We start from the raw sequence: 23,460 nt of genomic DNA, 5'->3' as shown, positions 1-23,460 counted from the left end.
TTAAACCGTGGAGGTAGAATGTACGAGACAGAGATCAAATATTCTGATACACTGATGTTGGTATGTCGATTAGGGAAAGCCTATGGGGAAAAAACGTTGTTCTCGGTATTTGTTCACGGAGAAACAGTTAAATAATCTGCAAAGGATATCCACTCATCTGTGATTGATCTGTTATGAATGAAAACATAAAAAGATAAATGGCATGCTATCAGTGCTCGATGACTGGAGAACTCAGTACCAAAGGTTTTCTATACTCAGTATCCAATACTTTCTCATGCCATGCTGAAGGCTTATTGTGGTGAGTGAATGAGTGAGTGAGTGAGTGAATGGGGGAATTCAGTTTTAGCAATATTCCAGCATATGTCGCTCGACTCGAACCCAGGTCTTGGGCGTGACCAGTGAACGGTTCATCCACTTGGCTACCTCAAAGCCCACAAAGTTCATTGTACCCAGCGGCCTCGTTTTGTATTAATGAAACATTTGAACAGTTACCAATGCACCAATACATAGAATAAAAATGTTTTTAAAACCCTGAAACCAAGAATTATCGTACAAATGAATTCTTGTACCGTGTACCAATGATTCTTGTAATCTGAAGAAAAATATTCTTGTACCATGTACTGAAGGATTATTGTAATCTGAACCAAGTCTTTTTATGCCATGCACTAAAGGAATCGTGCAGAATGTACCAAAGGATTGTTCTATCATAGTCGTGGCACTCCTAGGATAAATTATATAGGATTCACTCGACTCAAGTAAGTCGATAAACAAGACCTAAACCAGGTTCTTGTTCTGCTGAGGTAATATAAACTCATCAAAACAGTAACACCAGCATCCAGTTACGAATTAGAAAATAATTGGAATCACATTCAATAAAACTGTTACATATGTGAATCCCCTCTGATTATTGCTTAGTTCTGATTAAGAGTATAAAAAAGCATGTAAGCTGAAAACTGCTATAGTCACGCATCACTCCACTTAACTAATAACCTTTGGCTCCTACTGAGGCTAATGAATGCTTAACGTTCAAGGGCATTATATCACGGAACAACACCCTTTGCAAGTATGTTATTTCATAACGCTGACTTCACGCCGAAAAACGTCAAGAATTACTTTTCTAAGATAAACGTCTTATGCCAGCGCCTCATCCAAAATAACAAGAAAGTCTTCATCAACCGAAATCCGGAACTGTCTTTCTTTGTGAAAACTGACGCCAGGCTCTACCGTTGCATTAATTCCCTTCGGATAGATATTCAGTAATTATCCCAACATGTAGAACTCAGATATTGGTTATTGTCGACCAGACGCTAGATGTGATTTAACCAGAACCGCCTTTGGAACTTTCCATAGTCGATCACATTTCAATGAGACAAAAAGCCAAGCGGTTTCATAAAAATGCACATATAGCGAAAATATTTTCTTTGCTTTTGTGCATGATTACATGATTCCTGGAGCTCGCCGCCGATATGTCTCAGACTGTGACGAAGCGAATGGTGCAGTCATTTATTATCTAAAAAGTAATAAAAACTTACTCCTGTTGTTTAATGGAAGAAGTGAATATTTCTTTTCTTCTTGTGCTTGACATGAACTGAAAATCATAGGTCATACGAATATGTGCTTTATAAATATGGGTCGTGAAAAAACGCTAAAAGGCCTTTTAAACAGTTTTAGCCCTATTTCATGTAAGAGGCGTTTTCTACGGGATCCTCTGAAGATTTCCAGACATCTTAACATAATTATTAAACTTGTGTCTCCGTAACATACTGTTACCCTTCCCAATTCGACCCAAAGGAAGTAGCGCATTTGAGCACGCTTGTGAGAGTATAAGCAGTGTAGTTTGTGATCCCAATGGACCTGGCTTCCTTCCCCCATTCACCTATTAAGAATTGTACAACCCGTTCAGAGTACATCATTGTTAAATGCTGTATACCCACATAAGTACTTTGACTACTTTCGAATTCGGCACAGCCGTCAGTTTGTTCGAAGAAGCCTATGACGGAGTATGATGCATTTCACCATGGAAAACACGTGCATGTGAGTTTTTTAATATTTCCAAAATTGATTGTGATTTGTTTTACTTCCAAACCTTAACCGATCCTAGATGATTTGATAAATATAAAGAGCAGAGTTTTTTTTTTAAAAGACAGACAACCAGACGCTTTTCATTTGTCTCCAGTTTTAAGAGATGCACGTGTGAAAAACGCCCCTGTGATCATTTTTCATGAACAAGCGGGACTTACCACACATATGGAGACCTACATGTATAGTGTCGACTTAACGTCCATGGCGATGTGTTCAGCAAAAAGAAAATCTTTTTTTTTCAAAAATAATAGAATGTCTATTCTAATGTTTATAAAATTTCTCATTTCGGAAAGCTGGAAGTTCTAGATCCAACAGCCGGTTCTAGCTCGGTTAGAACACGCGAGATGATGAACTCATCGAGTCCTGTGTCTTATATTTGTCATTTCACACTTATCATGAAATCGTGTATAATTACTTGTTCATTGTCAGAACAAAACAATTCAACACACGAGATTGTAGAAATATCGAACATGAGTACGGCATTTTAGGAACGGTCTACTTGGTTCAAGGGGCGCTACTCCCATTTGCAACACGAAGTTCAAGGTCGTCGTTTTGCTTCTCTTAATACAATACAAACCAGGGAGTCCGTACGCTTTCTATTTCGAATAACTTGATGTATCATTCAAGCACAATATGCCAATGGTACAGTTTATGTGTGCGTTCATTCATTCATTCATTCACTCATTCATTAGATCTGCTTTCAATTAAGAATAACTTCATGTATCATTCAAGCACAACATGCCAATGATGCGGTTTATCAGTTTATGATGTGTGCATTCATTCATTCATTCATTCATTCATTCATTCGATCTGCGCATCTGGGATACGCTCACGATAATATGATAAGTATTTCAGTAATAGTGTGATACTAATTCCAAATAATCTACTCACAACCTTACAGTAAGTACTTCAGTGATAGTGTGTTAATAATATAAACAATCTGATAATCACGTGTCATTATGTAATCTAATAAACAGACGATACAAAGTAGTTACAGGACGTTTACCATGTCGTAAACACAGTCATATAATATCCTTCACCAATTTTTCACACATTCTAGACACAATTTACATCGTGTAGAATCCATACCAGGTTTGGTGTCCTTTTATCTAGCAGTTCTTAGCTTCACTGATAAGACTGAGATAGCACTTGTCAAGAAACCTGATCGTTAACAGATAATAGTATATTCGATCCGAGAATCAGTCAGCCTCATTGTACACACGTCTCAGAGACGGGCAACTGTTGAAACATAACGGGCTGGCTGGTCGTGGTTGCAATATCTTGGAAGACTGATATCATCTGTGTGATTCGTGTCCCTCGTAAATTACGTGAAGGGAAAGTTATATTTAGAATTGGACAGTCTTTCCTATATCTCGACACTGACGGCGACCTTTACCTTCGTAGTTTCTTGAAGAACTTGCGTTATCAAAAACAGTTCTGATGATTTAGGTTTCTGTCAACGTGATGACGTCATTTTAAAGCCCTTTTCCCCAAGTCTGCGGATATCTCATTGTTTGCTACATGTACAGGAAATCGACCTGTACCATAAATTGTAACTATGCTACGTGGGTGACGGATTGCTTGTTTTTGAATTTGGTGTTTGACATATTCTGTTAGTAAGTACTAATGTAATGAATATATGTGTTTATTTTTATAACTTTGTATTTTAAATGTGGATGAATACATATTTGATATCGTCACTATCTGGCTGGAATAATGTCATGTGTAGTAAAACCCAGTTCAAATACGTATTCTTTTCTTCCATGTACATTTGACGTTTTCATCTGAGATATATGTTATATATGTTGGTTTCTGCGTATTTGTTTTTATTTATATCAGTTTTTTTATTTTGTTATTATTATTATTTTTCGGCAGGGGGGGGGGGATGCTGGCGTTGTCAAGTTTTGGTCGGTTAGGACAGTGCGTTATCACGGAGGTGAACTTTCCATCAAGCAACTCCTTCATCCCTGGACTCATGGGACGGGTCTGGGGCCTGGCGGTGTATTTATTCTACAGGGAATCCCGAAGGGAAGTATCAGTTAACACGACTCGAGAGATTGTCCTTTACTACCGTTTGATTTGTATGGTCCGAGTTCTGGTGATCTGAATTCATATCAACACGCCAACAGAGTAATAATCACCTCGACCCAACTTGCAGCTGAGCGAATCAAAGGTCAAAGCGTGCATCAGGATCCGTCTTATTCAGAGACACAGCCATTCATGAACCGAAGGAGGGATAACTTGATGTAATTTCACTAGACTAGCCGGTGAAACGATGACAATAGGGGTAGAAATGTCAACTCGTCATATATATGTTAACACGCGCTAACATCGATGTAGAGACACACGAGAATGATATTATTCAAATGGGTGCACAGCTGGCCATGTTGGATTTCTATACCTTTTAGAGGCAATGTTAGTGGACACGTTCAAGATTTATTTTATTATGTGAGTTGTGATATAAGTATTAATGAACTACCAGAAGAACGTGTAATGCCAGGTCATCCTGTCGTTTATCTGTCTGTTTAGGCAGAACGATAATTATCTCTGTCTTGATCTTGAACATGATTTCGAAAATTTCACTATTTATGTCTTTGAATGGCATTTACACTATAGAAACAAAACTTTGTACAATTGAAATTTGCCACATTTGTTATAAAGCAGAGGAGTTTGTTGTTTCACAAAGCAATAGTTAAGTTACACTGTTCCTGTAAACGATGGATACCAATCTTGTTTGACGATAGTTAGCTGTAAGGAATGTAATACTATCTCATGTAAGCATTGCTGTTATTGCTGTTACTATAATTAGTGTCAAGTGTAACCCGTGATCCTCTAGAACAGCGTAGGCTAATCTATATAAGGAGGCAATGGAGTGTCCTTATCATCTCACCTCACCGGATTGTCTGGTCCAAACTGGATTGTTTACTGATGGTTACCATATGGCTGGAATATTGCTGAGTGTGGCGTTAAATCAACCAACCAGCCAACAACCAACCCATCATCTCACAATACATTTGACTCTGGATGACACGATTCGGCCTATTTTGGAAGGCTGGTTAGTCTTTGTAATGGGTGATGACTATTATCACCAACATAACTGCTAACATCTCTGTAATTATAATATTATATCATATTTTGCACTGCAATTAAATTCTGTACAACTACATTATTCTATTGTGCCGTTGTCATTGCTGAGCAGTAATTTGCAGTGATTTATAAACTTAGTTTCATAATAACTTTCTTAATTGTGTAGACATTCTTTGTTGTTGCAAAATGTATACTTTCGCATATAGCTTTCTGGGTAATTGTGCCAATTTAGAAATTATCACTTAGCACAGTAAACAAGACACGTCATGGACGGATAATGACACATGCAAAAACTGATTGTGTAACTCTCCACGTCACAGATATTGATTACATGATATTTCATTACGGTGTATCAATATACGGAATTATCGTAAAAACCTTCTGAATGTCTTTTCATTACTGTAGTCGTTACAATGGAAAAGTCACGTGTTCTGTGCCATAATCCTTCAAGTTTATGTTAATGACGACTGTTATCTTTGAACCTGTCCCCACACTGTGTGGAATCTGGCGATATGAAAATATGATCATTTTACATTGACCGTTCGTTATACTCAGTGATAGTCGCGTCCCTCGTTGATTGTCTCAGGTTAGCCAGGATACTGTATTTACTTCAAACGAAAGCCCATTCGGATATGGTGATTAGCTGGGGATATTACAGTGTTCATGTAATGTGAGGCTGAGGTGTCTGATGACATTCATATTACTACCTTGGTCTGCTTCATACAATATACCAAGCAGCCTTTAATAGGAATCCTTATCCTGGTATGAAAATAAATGATCCTTTGAATGCCAGGAAGTTAGAATAATTAGAATTGTTCATGTGGTAGGAGTTAAAAGAACGCCCTTAAATGTCAACCTTGTCATTCCAAATTAATGCTCTTTGAAATTGCATCAAGTCTGTGTAGCTGTTTTCAATTGCTATGCACACATGCATTAGCCCTCCAACGGTTGAATGATAAAAGTAGAATTAGGGTAGCAGAGGAAATCACATTTAGACTCAAGGCTCAAATAGGCTTAAAAAGACAACCATTGGAAGTTTTAAGAAAAGTCATGTTATTTTCACCTTTTACATAATATTACGTCACCTGGTTATAGCCGTCATTGTATCCCGACTGTGTAGATCGATGTTCATGCCCTCTGGATGTCTACTGGATTGTCTGCTCCAGACTTGATTATTTACAGACTGCCGCCGTGTAGCTGGAATACTGCGGCGATAAACAACAACCAGCCAAAACAAACATAGTTATAACTTCCATCTAAGACATGGAGGTGCTTGGTTAGAATTGCAAGCATTTATCGTGCAATAAGGTGCAGTGTCATCGTACCCCGATGGCGTAAAATGTGCTCATAATATTGACCACTGTTTTGTCCCTACAGGTACCCTTCGTACAAATGATGATTTGTTGTGACAATGTGTGTCTTTGTGTACGGTTGAGTGTGTTTCTCTCTCTCTTGAGTGTATGTATGTATGTATGTATGTATGTATGTATGTATGTATGTATGTATGTGTGTGTGTGTGTGTGTGTGTGTGTGTGTGTGCGCGCGCGCGCGCACGACTCACTGTGCAGTTGTGTTCGTAGCAAATAAACAAATCATTAACAGCTGACCTTTGATACGGCTCTGTATTTGCTCTCAAATGACACGTTTTACAATGAACGTCAATACATTAGCGGGTAAGACATCTTTCTGCACGCTTTACAGGCGATAACAATGTTAGATACTGTCACAGCATGTTTCGCCCAATGTTATTACCGGTGATCTTATTCGGAAGGAATATTCGGAACAACCTGACCTTGACCTTAATGCTACCGCTGTTCCTGTCTGCAGGAGAGTTGTCTTGGATATCAACAGGCTGAATTCCTGCGAATTCGTTCTTGGTGTGACGTTGGCAACCAACAAACATGAACACACAATGTCTTTTAAAAAAGACGTCAAATATAACATTCGCAATATTGTCATACATCAGTTTCTACAGATTCTGTTATGGAGTCATCATCCCTATCCGGGATTCGAACCCAACACTGTCAGAGTTAGGCACCAAATCACCAGCACACAAAATCAACGATCTAACCTATAAAGATACCGAGGCCTCTACACAAAAGGTAGTCTGGCCAACATAACTGTGTAGTCATCTATGAAGTGTAGATTGGCATGGATCCAATGGCCGAGAGCTTTAAACATACTGCGCGTTTCAGAAAGTGATCCACTATAGTATATCCTACGTTTAGATTAAACTTAGAATATTTTGCGTTTTATCATATGAAAGTACTGATATTTACTAAAGGCTCCAGATGAATTTATGGCAGCTATTTATCTAGCTAATTGTAGCAGATTATATCACCGGTATGACAAGTGTCACAGCACGAGCGTGATTTCAGAGATGCATGAATATATATTACCAGAACTTACGGTCTAGTTATATCGAGAGCACCATCGAGAGTACCAGTACAAGCTCGGTTCTAAAACTCTTAATTTACAAGAATCTTGGCTCAAGAATATATACGCTCAGTTTTTTCATAGTGGACCGCACGAGATGAATAACATTTATACGTAGTTCATTTCACAATAAAATCAGTTCTAACCTTGAACAACAACCATGTATAAATAGTTGATTGTGTAACAGTAGCGACCAGACAAAGTGTAGACGTTACATTATCTGAGCACCTGATATGAAAGAACGGGCATTATCTTTTTACGAACCTTGGACACAAGGCTAAAAGGGATAGCCATACACTTTTCGTCAGAGCCTCTTACGGAAAAGGTTAAGTGATCTTCCTGCTCCTCGCATCGAACAGCTGTGACAAGCATTGGTTATATTAAGTTGTGCCACAACAGAGATCCTTTTTATCAAGGAAGTTTCAAAATGACCACTGTTATGTATAACAGATAAGACCCCGTCCAAAAGATTGATACTGCGCTTGATTGGTGTATATCCTTGTACCACCCACAGGGTATGTCTATATGTCTATTTTGTAGTACATCACATAATGCGTGGTGATGAATCACATGTATGGTATCATTACAACTAATGTGCAATGGTGTATTACTACCCATCGAGTGCACTGTATGTATCATGATGTAATGTTGTAATGTTGTAATTTCAGTATTACAAGTAATGTTAGTCATTCTGTGAGTAATTATGGTATTATTGGTACTTATCCATAGGTAACCCGTGTATGGAATTGCATGTATCTTGTATGAATTATGTGTGATGTATATTATATCATCACATTTATTGTTACAGAGCGTTGTTTATCGATCTCATCCGACTGCAATGAACAACCTCAAACCCCAGCAGAGTATTGCTAGTCTTTGCCACACGTTGAGCCTGCTATAATAACGTATAACGACAGTTTTACATACACACAAGGCTTAGGAATTGTCTTGTACAATGAGATCTTATTGTGAAATAAGGCATTGCTCCTGACATCATTTGGTGTCACCCAAGTAAATGTCCCTTACGGGCCTACCATAAACAATTTGAGACTCTTATAACCATGATGAAACATATCGCTCTAAGAAGGAGCATGCTCTGTGGTACCTGAAATGTTGTGAACGGTTGAACCTGTTAGTATGGGGAAAATAGAGATAAAGCAAAGTTTTGGGAAGTGGGGCATACCCTGTATCATACAGCCTTGTCATATAATCTATATTCATCTAGATAAATACGAAACGGATGTGTCGGTCTCACTAGTCTGTTTCAATTTTAGTTTAGGCGTGTAAATCACTGACAAGGAATATGCGATATCAGCATCATGTGAAAACGAATTTAACCACGATCATTCAGTATTCGAAATGTCAAGTGCTGTTCCTGAACTAAAAAATACATCTACGTTGTAAGTTATTGACATATCTTACCACACACTGTTAAGCTTTCACGGTGACATCACTCAACAAGATGCAGTGAAGCCTGTATTGTGGACGCACTATTGTTAATCAAACGGCACAACTTGTCAGTTTTCTCTGGCAAGTGTGGACATTACCGTTAGACAAACAAAGGTAATGTTCCATGCTGACACATAGTTTCCACTATAAATCACTTCCGCGTGCGTTCAATAGCAGTCACTGACATTGTTTGTGCAAGAGCTAACAGAAAGAACATACTCCTTGTCCACCGATCGAATATACAGTCAATATGCTCCTTTGTACAACCTGGAGATTTGCTGGTGTCATTATCTCAATTTCAGTGGAATAAACCGGAGCGCCAGTGTACCCGATCTTACTACAACTGAGGACACAGTAGACCCTGGGTCTAATGAACAGAATTACCTCCCTTTAGATGCCAGGATCTGCGAGTTTTCCTAAAACTATCTACTTTTCATGAAAGTGTCTCACTTCAGTCGTTCTTCCTTTTAAATTGATAAAGTGCCATGCCGTAATATCACTAGAATTACTTCGTGTCGTATTTATTTGTTTCTCGTGTAACGAGGCTCTCAACAATAATCTTGACATCAGTACGTGAATAACAGAGACAATCTAATGACTGAAACCATGGGCATCAATCCGTGTAACAGGGATGCGATCGCTTGTATTAACCGAGGTTCTTTCATCTAAATAAACACGTTTTGGCGACAATCATGAGTTGCTAATGACAGATTCTCTCTCTGATCTTCTCGGATTCCTCCAGCAGGGGCTTTCTGACTTAAGAATACGTTAAAAAGCGTTTAAAAGGCGTCCACTTACTAGCTGTTCACCTGTTCATGATTAAGGGACGAAAATAAAACTAGAAACTGGTAAATGAGACTCACATGAGATAAGAACAACTTCATCTATGTTGGAGAACGCCAAGAGCGCACTGAAGACGTGAAGACCCCCATGCCATCAGATTTTTGTGAGTGAATGCACCGTATTTAAACGTCACTTTTAACAGCATTCTAGTTAGACCAACGTTCTAACGTAATGTGTGTGGAAAGCGCAGCGTTTTGTAGATCACATTTACCATTTTCCTGAAGCCCAGATAGACGACTAAACCACCTGGGAATATAATCAGGGCCATTTGGGATTCGAACCCACAATCAGTCGTGTCAAAGGGGTGTAACTGTGAGATGCTTACTACGTGTCACTCTCAAGCAGGATTAAAGTGCAATTGAACACATCGTGTGACTTTTGTAACCGTGTATGGAGACTTACCGATACGTTCCGTGGAGTAGAAACTATATCTGACGTGAAAATATCATTCAATATAACATACATGAATAAATGTCAAAATATTGTGTGCAAAGATTACAAATTTACACCTATACTAGTCTTCAAATAAAATATTGATTAATTAATTACTGAGCTTTCATGGCATGAGAAACAGCTTTCAGAGCCGGAGTTTCAATTAACATTGATTGCTTGCAAATCATATTTATCAACAATGTAGCTCCCTCTCCCAACACAGCTATGACACCCATTAGAAAGATTGCAGAGGATCTATACACATCTTTCGTTTGACGTCTTCTACAACAAATGGAATCTGTCTTATGAAATGAACATGCTCAGCTGATCATCAATTTCTCCATGTTTCCAGCAGCTTATGGAATCAATAACACCATGAATGTATTGTATACACAGCCTCTGTACCCATTTAATCATTGTCACCGGTCGATGTGAATATAGCTTCAGGAAGTAAATCACACAGGTCTTGCGCACTGTTTACCTGTAATATCATATGGAGCTCAAGGTCGTCTTTGATTTTATGTTTGGCTTCCTTCTTGGCCGTGTAATAAACTGCAACTATATGTAAAGTGTGCTTCAGTTATGCAAGTCATACTCGACAATGTCCCATAACAGAAACTGTCGCATATGCATAACAATCTCCTCTCACGTGAAAAGTGTTATTAAGACAGGAATGCATTGGATGCATGTCAGCCCTATTATTGAATACCTATTGCATGCTTGTAATGCCCTCCGACTAAACCCCATATCTAAGTTTCACAGGCCTTCTTAACAATAGATTCAGATGCGAGATATCAAGGGAGATATCAAAATACCATGAAATTACAAAATACAATGCTAACTCTACATGCAGCAATAGCGAGTTCTTTACCTTCTCGTCATCTTTCCATAATCTAGTTATAGGAAATACTACGCTAGGAAACATAGTATAAGGTTAGGATCACTGTAACTGGAAAGACGGATATAGTATGCTAATCATATTCAAAGACGTTTATTCACTTTATGACAGGGATTTGTGAAAGTGTATTAGGTGTGTATTAAGTACCTACAAAATTATACTTATTTGAATATATTATACATATACCATACTTATTTGAATATATTATACATGTACCATACTTATTTGAATATATTATACATGTACCATACTTATTTGAATATATTATACATGTACCATACTTATTTGAATATATTATACATGTACCATACTTATTTGAATATATTATACATGTACCATACTTATTTGAATATATTATACATGTACCACACTTATTTGAATATATTATACATGTACCACACTTATTTCAATATATTATACATGTACCACACTTATTTGAATATATTATACAAGTACCATACTTATTTGAATATATTATACATATACCATACTTATTTGAATATATTATACATGTACCACACTTATTTGAATATATTATACATGTACCACACTTATTTGAATATATTATACATGTACCACACTTATTTGAATATATTATACATGTACCACACTTATTTGAATATATTATACATGTACCACACTTATTTGAATATATTATACATGTACCACACTTATTTGAATATATTATACATGTACCACACTTATTTGAATATATTATACATGTACCACACTTATTTGAATATATTATACATGTACCACACTTATTTGAATATATTATACATGTACCACACTTATTTGAATATATTATACATGTACCACACTTATTTGAATATATTATACATGTACCACACTTATTTGAATATATTATACATGTACCACACTTATTTGAATATATTATACATGTACCATACTTATTTGAATATATTATACATGTACCATACTTATTTGAATATATTATACATGTACCACACTTATTTGAATATATTATACATGTACCACACTTATTTGAATACATTATACATGCACCACACTTATTTGAATATATTATACATGTACCACACTTATTTGAATATATTATACATGTACCACACTTATTTGAATATATTATACATGTACCACACTTATTTGAATATATTATACATGTACCATACTTATTTGAATATATTATACATGTACCACACTTATTTGAATATATTATACATGTACCATACTTATTTGAATACATTATACATGTACCACACTTATTTGAATATATTATACATGTACCACACTTATTTGAATATATTATACATGTACCACACTTATTTGAATATATTATACATGTACCACACTTATTTGAATATATTATACATGTACCACACTTATTTGAATATATTATACATGTACCACACTTATTTGGATCTATTATACATGTACCACACTTATTTGAATATATTATACATGTACCACACTTATTTGAATATATTATACATGTACCACACTTATTTGGATCTATTATACATGTACCACACTAATTTGAATATATTATACATGTACCACACTTATTTGAATATATTATACATGTACCACACTTATTTGAATATATTATACATGTACCACACTTATTTGAATATATTATACATGTACCACACTTATTTGAATATATTATACATGTACCACACTTATTTGAATATATTATACATGTACCACACTTATTTGAATATATTATACATGTACCACACTTATTTGAATATATTATACATGTACCACACTTATTTGAATATATTATACATGTACCACACTTATTTGAATATATTATACATGTACCACACTTATTTGAATATATTATACATGTACCACACTTATTTGAATATATTATACATGTACCACACTTATTTGAATATATTATACATGTACCACACTTATTTGAATATATTATACATGTACCACACTTATTTGAATATATTATACATGTACCACACTTATTTGAATATATTATACATGTACCACACTTATTTGAATATATTATACATGTACCACACTTATTTGAATATATTATACATGTACCACACTTATTTGAATATATTATACATGTACCACACTTATTTGAATACATTATACATGTACCACACTTATTTGAATACATTATACATGTACCACACTTATTTGAATATATTATACATGTACCACACTTATTTGAATATATTATACATGTACCACACTTATTTCAATACATTATACATGTACCACACTTATTTCAATATATTATACATGTACCACACTTATTTCAATATATTATACATGTACCACACTTATTTGAATATATTATACATGTACCACACTTATTTGAATATATTTTACATGTACCACACTTATTTGAATATATTATACATGTACCACACTTATTTGAATATATTATACATGTACCACACTTATTTGGATCTATTATACATGTACCACACTAATTTGAATATATTATACATGTACCACACTTATTTGAATATATTATACATGTACCACACTTATTTGAATATATTATACATGTACCACACTTATTTGAATATATTATACATGTACCACACTTATTTGAATATATTATACATGTACCATACTTATGTGAATATATTATACATGTACCACACTTATTTGAATATATTATACATGTACCACACTTATTTGAATATATTATACATGTACCACACTTATTTGAATATATTATACATGTACCATACTTATTTGAATATATTATACATGTACCACACTTATTTGAATATATTATACATGTACCACACTTATTTGAATATATTATACATGTACCACACTTATTTGAATATATTATACATGTACCACACTTATTTGAATATATTATACATGTACCACACTTATTTGAATATATTATACATGTACCACACTTATTTGAATACATTATACATGTACCATACTTATTTGAATACATTATACATGTACCACACTTATTTGAATATATTATACATGTACCACACTTATTTGAATATATTATACATGTACCACACTTATTTGAATATATTATACATGTACCACACTTATTTGAATATATTATACATGTACCACACTTATTTGAATATATTATACATGTACCACACTTATTTGGATCTATTATACATGTACCATACTTATTTGAATATATTATACATGTACCATACTTATTTGAATATATTATACATATACCATACTTATTTGGATCTATTATACATGTACCATGCAAATTACGTGTGTACTTAATACGTACACAGTTACACTCATTCTTGTAGTTATATACTGTATATGTACTAAGTAAAATGAGGAAAAATAAAGATGGTAAATAAAAAAAAGAATACGTGCTAAAAATAACCAATTGATACCCGATATGATGGGATAGTAGTATTTAACCCTAAAAGAAATAAATCACTGGTTCAAGTATTTCTTCAGCACCTCCACTCTCCATGCCATGACGTTACGGCTCACACATGGCGATTTGAGACCACTGAGCTCTGAATACGTAAAACTGTATTAGGTAGGCTGTCCAAACTGTGAATTGTGGTTCATTCATAACTATCTCCATATACTGAATTACATATAAATGTCACCCCACACCATATAAATGATGATATACATTAATGTATTAATAATTCCAAATCAAATGACTTCTGTCTGGAATCAATAGCATTTGTCTCACATCTTCTGGTCTCAAGAACCAAGTTCATTTTGTTACAAAATTTGATTTGTAAACAAAGCACACTACTATTCCACAAATTTCAGACAAAGCCTTATTCCTAGATCCAAGAGGTATTTGTTCTTCAACGCGATGACATGGCTCCGTCTATATGGAGAAGTTCGGGCCATTTGTAGCGCATGAAGAAAAGTCACTGGAATCTTCCCGTTTATATATATGGCCCATCCTGTGGGGTTTTCCCGCCTATTATCATTTTTGAATATGATATAGACCAGGGTTCTTTTTATAAATGTAGAATTGTTTGTTGCTTTGTATTCACGTATAGAAAAAACCTACATTCTGCATGTGTCTACACACAGTTAGAATGGTCAATGTTTCGTTGTTGTAACGTTTCAGTGGCAATATCCGAATGTCATCAGAGTGTCTGTGAACGTTATTGACGTAATTATCATGTACCAACAACCCGTTATAGAATCAACTGGAGATATTCGGATTGATCAAATCTTCTAGTACGCTGGGAGTTGTCTCGCAAGCTGTTCGACTGATTGTTGTTTCCTGAACGCTCTACAAACACAAAAGAGATGGTTTAAACCATCGTGTCGACTAAAACGAAACATGTTAGTTCTTAATTGCTATTCAATAGCTCCAATAGTCAAATGTGAGCTGATAGCAATGTACGCCTTGCTAACACACGCCAATGATGCAAGCTTCCACGTATGTTAAAGATCACAAAACTAATTAGACTGCAAGCCTCCAGTGAAACGGTCAGAGTTTGCATGGATAACTTCTATAATTCACTGTTCAAAGAAACAAAGAATATTCATTGGAGGCATTGAACCATTCTGTCAAAATAACTGACAAATATTATTGTAGTGGGTTGATCCCATTAACGTATATTTCCCCTGGGAAGCTGACGTCTTGGGTCTGGCTTCTTCGGAAGTACTGCTTCAACACTATCACATGGTGATAGGGCATCGTGATCAAATAGAAGAAAAACATTACGAAAGGTTCGTGTAATATTTCATAATATAGAAAAAAGTTTCAACCCTTATAAATATTTACGAACAAAACGCACCGTGTATATTTGAAAGCACCATTTAGGATTTGGCTTTATGGGTCTACTTTCGCTTTTGTCATAAATATGCATGTAATTGTACAGAATCGATGGATGGATGGATGGATGGATTGACAGATGGTCGGATGGATGGATGGAGAACGTATGCAGTTGCAGATGGTAAAAGATACAAGTCATAAATTTTAGGTTCACGAAATCTAACTTTAGAGCAGTTGGTAAATATGAATAGCGGCGATTTCATTAACGTTTATTTCCCCAGGGAATCTACCGTACTAACGACGTGTGTCTTTGAAAACTGCTAGAACAGCATTGATTTTATGTGTGCTCAGTAATCAAAGATGGAATACATCTTCAAAAAGCCTCATATTATTCCCAATTACAAAAGCACTACGTAGGAACAATCCTCTTTATATTTACGTACAACGAATGGTGTAAGATAAGGTTTTAGTATCTGTTTTGAAATTGTCATTCCACATATGCCTGGAGCTACGTCGTATAAATGTGTACCATCTGATAAAAATCCATACAGTTGTTGCTGATAATTAAAGTGACTATCCATCACAACTTTGCCCCAGTTGCAAAACTGTATCTTCGCTCCTGTTGCAAAATTTTATCTTCGATTCCAAATGAAAACCAAGGAAATCCAATAGCTTATCAATTGTGAATTGTGTGTACATGACATTTTGACTGACTCCTGAATGCTTAGTTGTAAAGGCGGCGAGGTTGATGCTGTGCTGCAGTAAGATTACTGCAGGGACAACCCTCACTAGAGATTCTTTAATTATCTATCGGAATAGCTGACAAGTTCAAACCCATCCTGGCGGTTCTACATATCCTGGCAGTCAAGGTTTAACGTGAAGACTAGAGTGAGAAAATGGTTTTGGTTCAAAATACATTCCCAAAGCCATCTATGCAATGCTGTTTCTAATCCAGGCTTCTATCACAAGTTTTGAACAGTTGCATTTTGTGAATGTATTTCAGTCCCGTTATCATTTAGGAGCTGCCCCTTGCGTTGATAAAACAGTTATCCAAACAAAATGCCGTTGTTTTTTCACGAAGAGTATGAAAAGACAGCCAAGTGTTTCTGACAGGTATGCTCTAAGGCAGGATTAATAGCATGATGGATTTTATGGCAAACATAATGACGACCGAATATGATCTCGCTCTTACAGAACACAAGGTTGTTCACCTCAACAAATACGGTGATAGGTCAAAGGTCAGTAGACACATTGTGTAAGGCAGTAGGGCAGATTTTACTATGTGAGGCAGGTCAGTATGAGAATGCTGCCAATGCTGACACTCAGCTTGACCCCCGAGTAAGCCGTTGAAGTTCGGACCCTGAAAATCCTCTTTCCTCTGCACATCAGTCATAAGGGGTTTGGTTTTGAACATTTCAACAAAATCACTACGGATCCACTTGCATAAGTCTCTTAGGTAAAAACTAACAGGTGTAAAGATCATTTCTAGAAAATGAAAATAACAGAATGGCGTCCCTATCTAGGCTTGCCACTGAAAGAGAGAATCACCATACATCCGTGTAAACCCTTCGGCTCAGCATTCAGTACAGCCTGCTTGATGACATCTCACGGATTTACCATTTTGGAGAAAGGCATGTGCTGACAAACACAGAAATATAACCAGTGTCAACCAAGAAATTCAAACATATTTTATGTGGCATCAATGACAGACTTTACCCAGTCTCCATTATCCATTATTCATAGACTGTAGGTCGAAAGAGATAATAGCATAACGTTATTTGAATTGACAACAATGGATCAAATATTGTACGCATGTTCTTCCCTACCAAGTAGCGTTTCTTGGTACATCTTGAAGGCTTGTCTGTACCGCGAAAACAGCCGCCATTTCGACAGTTGCTGTAAAATTGTTGAAATCCTGCATATGATTAATTACATTTTAATGTGTATTGTGCCTCCTGAAGACATTCTCGATGCTGTACGATGGTTTGATCGGGTTAGTCACTGGTTTTAGCTTAGCATCATTGGTGATAGTCACAACATGATGCCTGTAAGGTGTCGGTATTGTAAATTCTCGTTTATTTACCAGATGACGGAAGATCCACCATCAAGATAGTCTTCAAATTAACTTCCAGCAAACCACGCACTGTGTCGTAGTCCATTCTGAGATGATGATGCACAGTGTCTGTTTTGTTGGTCAGCAGATGTCGGATAATGTCGAGCTGTCTGTAAACAATCCAGGTCAGACAAGCCAGTGATTGATATTAAAAGCATTGTCAGGATACGGTGATCGGCAATGAACAAAAGCGTCAAGCCGTCTTCGCTCAAGCTCCTTATGTGTGCTTGTCACAGTTAGTGAGTGAGTTTAGTTTTACGCCGTTTTAGCAATATTCCAGCAGTATCATGGCTGTGCCGATCTGAGAAATCAGACCCGGGTCTTCGGCGTGACGATGGAACACCTTAACCACTAAGCTACATCACCGCGATAAATCTTAAAATTACTGAAGAAAAGATATCTTGAAGTCTTCATATTTTGGAATATAAGCATAACACGGCACCATACAAATTCCCGTGGGATATATCAACCACTGATCCCCCAGTCAATACAACATTTGATGTTGTGAATCAGAATAGAAAAGTTTAGTAAGATTAATTACGCTAATGGATAGTTGTTCAGTTGCCAGTATCCAACAATATAACCTAACTACACCGTCAATGATTTCCAATTAACTGATCATGATATAGAAAACACCAGTAAATATGATCACATGACCGAGCATTTCTACCCATCTGAGAGTGTCAGGTCGATACATGTCTGTACATGTGAATTGACCATGACTATACGTCAAACCAGCAACTGATGTGGCACCAAAGACATTAGGAACGATTGCAGTGGCATAATAAAGTATCGATGCACGACAGAACTAGTTACCAGATACAGTCAATGTAGATTGTTAATAGATATATGTAAAGCAATATGTCAGATACATACATGATGAACATGCACACATGCTTAAGGCGGGTTGCGTATGGAAATCTGACGAAAATAGCTTCAATAAATGTTATTATGATATTTCGGATGATAATGCTTGGGAGATATTATTTATTTACAAAACAGGGGGTAATTTGACCCATTAACATTGATAAAAATAGATGACTGCTCATACGAGTACTTTGGAAAGTTTTTGTCCCAGCTACGATAGCTGCCAACATAACTTTGATGCATGATATGGTATCGGTTCGTAGTTTGCAGGTACATCTCAAAGTCTCTTGATTATAAACGCCAATGAGCATGTGTATATGCTCGTATTGTAAAATAAAAGTCATATACAATCACTAATAACTTTAAAGCCGATATCTTCCTCCCGGACTCCAGGTTATAAATAAAAAGGAGGTCGTTTAACGCTTGTTCAGAATGATTGGGCAAGTCTAGATTGCCTTAGCTCTAGGCTGAAACCGAAAACTGTTTCCTTTTGTAGATGAACACTTTTGTTGTATAGGATGGTTATATTTTTAAACTATAAGTGAGTCTAATCTAATAAAGCTTAAGTCCGTAAAATCAGCCAGAATTTATTCAGCACGATAAAGTCATGACATCCGTTCTAATATGAACTAAAATACAGACAGCCTTTTAGCAGTTCCACTAATGTGTCATGGAATAACATGTACTGTGTTCTTGTAAATCATGGCTAAACGTCACAAAGTTCACACTGGTAATGGACCCGATGTGGCTAGAGGGTCAAGGTTGTAGGTCAAATAGGTCAGACTGTGTTGTACAGGTAAGTCTGGACGTAAATGTAATTAGGACTTTGCGCATATTTACATGGTGTTCAATTTTAACTGCCCAACCAATACATCATACATGACACAAAAACACGCGCTGTATGTATTCATTGTCTAATCGATGTTTTCAACGAACACTAAAACAACTTTCACAGATATGAAAATAGGTTTTGATATTTATTGTCAATAGCTTTAATACGAGTATGTGCAAATAAGTTGTTTGTACTTAGTAAGATATCATATTCTCTTTTTGCGGGATATCAAACCTATTATCAGGTGATGGCAACGTTCGACTGTTTATATTGACAGTCGGACTTCAAAATGTTTAGATTCAATCTTTACCTATTAATAGTACTGTGCACCTATAGAGGTTGGCTATTTCGGAGGTGTAAAAGGTATTTGGAAATTCATTTCTGATTGTTAATGAGAAGACCACCCATGCTGATAGGAGCAAGCTGTGATCTGATCCAGCTGAATTTCAATGATATTAAATAAACAACACCAGCTGGTGTCCGAGTTCTAAACGAAAACCACTATACGTACAACATGTGTTTGCAAGCTAAATATGCTCCACAATTTCAAACATACCTCATGAAATACTGTAACCAAAACCCCAATGAGTACCATGAAGGTGACGGTTTAATGAAAGGAATGGTATTTAGTACTTGGGAACTCAGTCACTGTACTCTTAACAACTATTTTACTTGACACGATTTATGCCTTTGAAAGATGACAATCTAGCTTCACAATGTATGATTTTAAAATCTGTTCTTTTGCAATAGGAACCCTGGTTCTTCAGCATCCAGTAAGTATCCACGCTTGCTTTCCGAAAACAAGACAGATTCCTGTTCCAGTGCAATCCTATACGTGCATCTATCAATGCTTTCAAACAGTCAAACACGCCATCGGCGAGTGTGAGATCCTTAAATTTGTTTCCCAGCAACAATATAGACATAGAGTCTGCAATCAAACTGAGTGTCAAAAATAAAGATGTACATACCTCCTCGAATGAATGTATATCCTTGTAACATAGACGACAAATCCGTTAAAAAGGTCTCAGGTGCTTACAGCCCAAGCGAAGATGACATGTTGCGAGGACAATAGCACCAGCAATGGCTCTTCTCTGGAATTAAAAACAACACATGTCCAGTGCGACATGCAGGAAAGACACAAACCAAGAGAAGACCCTAACGCTCGACACCATTGACTAGCAGCATCCCTTCAGCCTCGTGTATCTCTCCACCACGTGTCGTATACATTGATTCCTCCTCGGCGTCATGGTGTAATACCATAGTAACCGAGTTCCAGCCGAGGCGACTTTATTTCAGCCTATTTATAAATCAAATCACCCCGTCAATATTGTTAATTGTACTGTAGATGTGGCGTCAAGCTTCTAGCATGGCTTGAAAATTGCGGGGCTATGATCTGCCTTGTTAGTTTCATCTGGTTTCACTGACTTTTACACGGCGCTTGCTTCGGTGCCTAGTTTACCATTCGATATTAGTGTCCCTGGTTCGCTCGCGTCTGTGGTACATGAAGGATTACCTGGATTAACCCTCTATGGTGTGCAATCAGATGCATTTGTTTTCCCATTTACATGACATCATTGATGATGCATGGTACAGTGTTTGTTAGTTGGGTGAACTGGAATATACACTCACCTTAGGCGTGTTCCATGCTTGTGCTTAGGTAGTGTCTAGACTTAATCTTTGATTTATTCAACATAAGCCTCTGTGAGGCAAAGCAAGTTTTATGTTTAAAGTATGGGATGAGTCCCACTTGGCCACTCATTGCCTGTGTATACGTCGTATAGGGAGGCCATGGTCCTCGGTGCACATGCCTATATATTGTAATTGATTGTAAATGTGAAACGAACACTCCGTGTTATTACGATCATTTATTCGTAGATAAATATGTAACTATAATATACTCTGAACAAGTGAAAATGAAGCTTTGAAGAACGTCAATAAATTATACGCAACCTACCATTCAGCTGAGTCTTGTGACCATTCAAATAACATGTTTGATGTTTAATTCAACATCCACACACAGAGTGCTGAATATTTCGGTATCACAGTTAACCTTAGAACCAAACAGTTCAACCCATCAAAGCGATGAACGGTTGTAGTGACTGCATGTCTATAATGTCACTTTACTCTTTTTCTGACAACTGTTCAAGGGAAGGCATAGCAGTTTAAATTTCATAGCTTCTCAAGATACAGCGTCTAGAAACCAGGGACTCTTTAGGGAAATTGTAAACGTCTCTCGAAGCATTGAGATTTGATCAGCCAGAGTTATAAACAATCATCCAGGAACGTCCCGTGGTGGGGTCTCAAGCCATGTGCTCTGGGCAAGCCATAATTCAGACCGTAAAAACGTTTCGTGGGTGTCATCAGAATGCACTTACACATACAATTAGAGATACATGTAACTTATATTGGTACATTCTATTAGATGTCATAACTCTACTCTGATCTACGTGCAAAGTTTCAGTACTGTCACACTCCATCGATGTGACAAAGAATCCATTCACATACTAAGGTATTTATGTCTTGAAGCACCGAAACTGCACATGCCCTTGTGAAAACGTCTTGTCTCCATGGTAACAATGTAATATTTATTTCCACTTACGAAGACGAAGCTTTGTCTTTTGGACTCCTTGTGGACCGGCTATTTTGGGATTATTAATGAGAAGAAAATGCAGGACCCGTTTAAGATTTCTATGCCATTAATTCCCATATGAGACTCATTGTAGACCTGTCAATATTGTTAATGTCATTGCCCTCGCGATCGTGAAAAACTGTTATATGAGATTTAAACATTTCGTCAGTTACATATGGGTTTATGTAGGTCAGCTAATATGGTGTGTTTAAAACGACTTTATGATCAAGTCAAGAAAAAAGGTAAATTGTTAATGGTTATGTATCATCAAGAACAATATAAATGCGATAGAAAGAAACACCTTTACCTCCACTGGTGTTTTTGCATAAATACATACTTTCAGATCGATGTTGCACACGAATTATCACCGGCACAAAATAAACAGCATTAAGCCACCATGTAACACTAACTCTTATTTATTGTGGTCCAGCCGTAACCATCTAACTACGTTTATCATAGCCGGAGGTACTTGATCAAACACACCATGACACTATATCGAGCGTTATTGCTCTGAACAATGACCCGTCCAGAGGGAAGGAGCGATCTCGTACACGTTAACGTACACAAGCTATAACTCTTGATGTGTTTGCAGAACACAGTCATATCAAAATATCAATTACAAAGCTTCCTTGCATCAGCTCATGAATTTTACATGTCTGTTAGCGTTTTGCATGGTCGTGTTATTGTAATATAATTACTGCAATGTTTGTGTGGATGTATTCTATATGTTTAGAGGTGATTGTAATTTGTTTTTGTTTGTTTTAACGCCCCTCTCGGCACCATTTCAGCTATGTGACGTCGACTCGTAGAAAAGAGTGTAGACCGGAGACCAGTCACAAAGGAACGTTAATTGAATTCGCTCTCTTCTTTGATAGCTTTCCTTTGTTTCGTAATAGACTTCAGAATGACAATCAGTTTTCCAAGTGTACGTATTTGTAATGGATATATGTAAGCCTGCAAACAGCTGTTATCCCATTTAAAATATAAAATGTTATGAGTTCAATATTTCTATTGATCAGTTTTTAGAAACGTATCTATTTTTTAGTACTCAAGGCTGTTGCATTCCTCT

The 23,460-nt window shown here is 36.4% G+C and overlaps 1 protein-coding gene across 1 annotated transcript in view; it reads right to left on the bottom strand.

The window, feature by feature from the left end:
* LOC137299179 (dual specificity calcium/calmodulin-dependent 3',5'-cyclic nucleotide phosphodiesterase 1A-like) overlaps positions 1-20,965 on the bottom strand; it is a 525,403-nt gene extending 504,438 nt beyond the window's left edge. The window contains exon 1 of the mRNA XM_067831741.1: positions 20,731-20,965. The gene's annotated coding sequence lies outside the window, so the exon portion shown is untranslated. The remainder of the gene's footprint in view (positions 1-20,730) is intronic.
* Between the last annotated feature and the right edge of the window lie 2,495 nt (positions 20,966-23,460).

The sequence above is a fragment of the Haliotis asinina genome, chromosome 10 (genome assembly GCF_037392515.1).
Source record: "Haliotis asinina isolate JCU_RB_2024 chromosome 10, JCU_Hal_asi_v2, whole genome shotgun sequence".
Classification (NCBI taxonomy): Eukaryota; Metazoa; Mollusca; class Gastropoda; order Lepetellida; family Haliotidae; genus Haliotis; species Haliotis asinina.
This window is presented reverse-complemented; position numbering and strand designations above follow the sequence as displayed.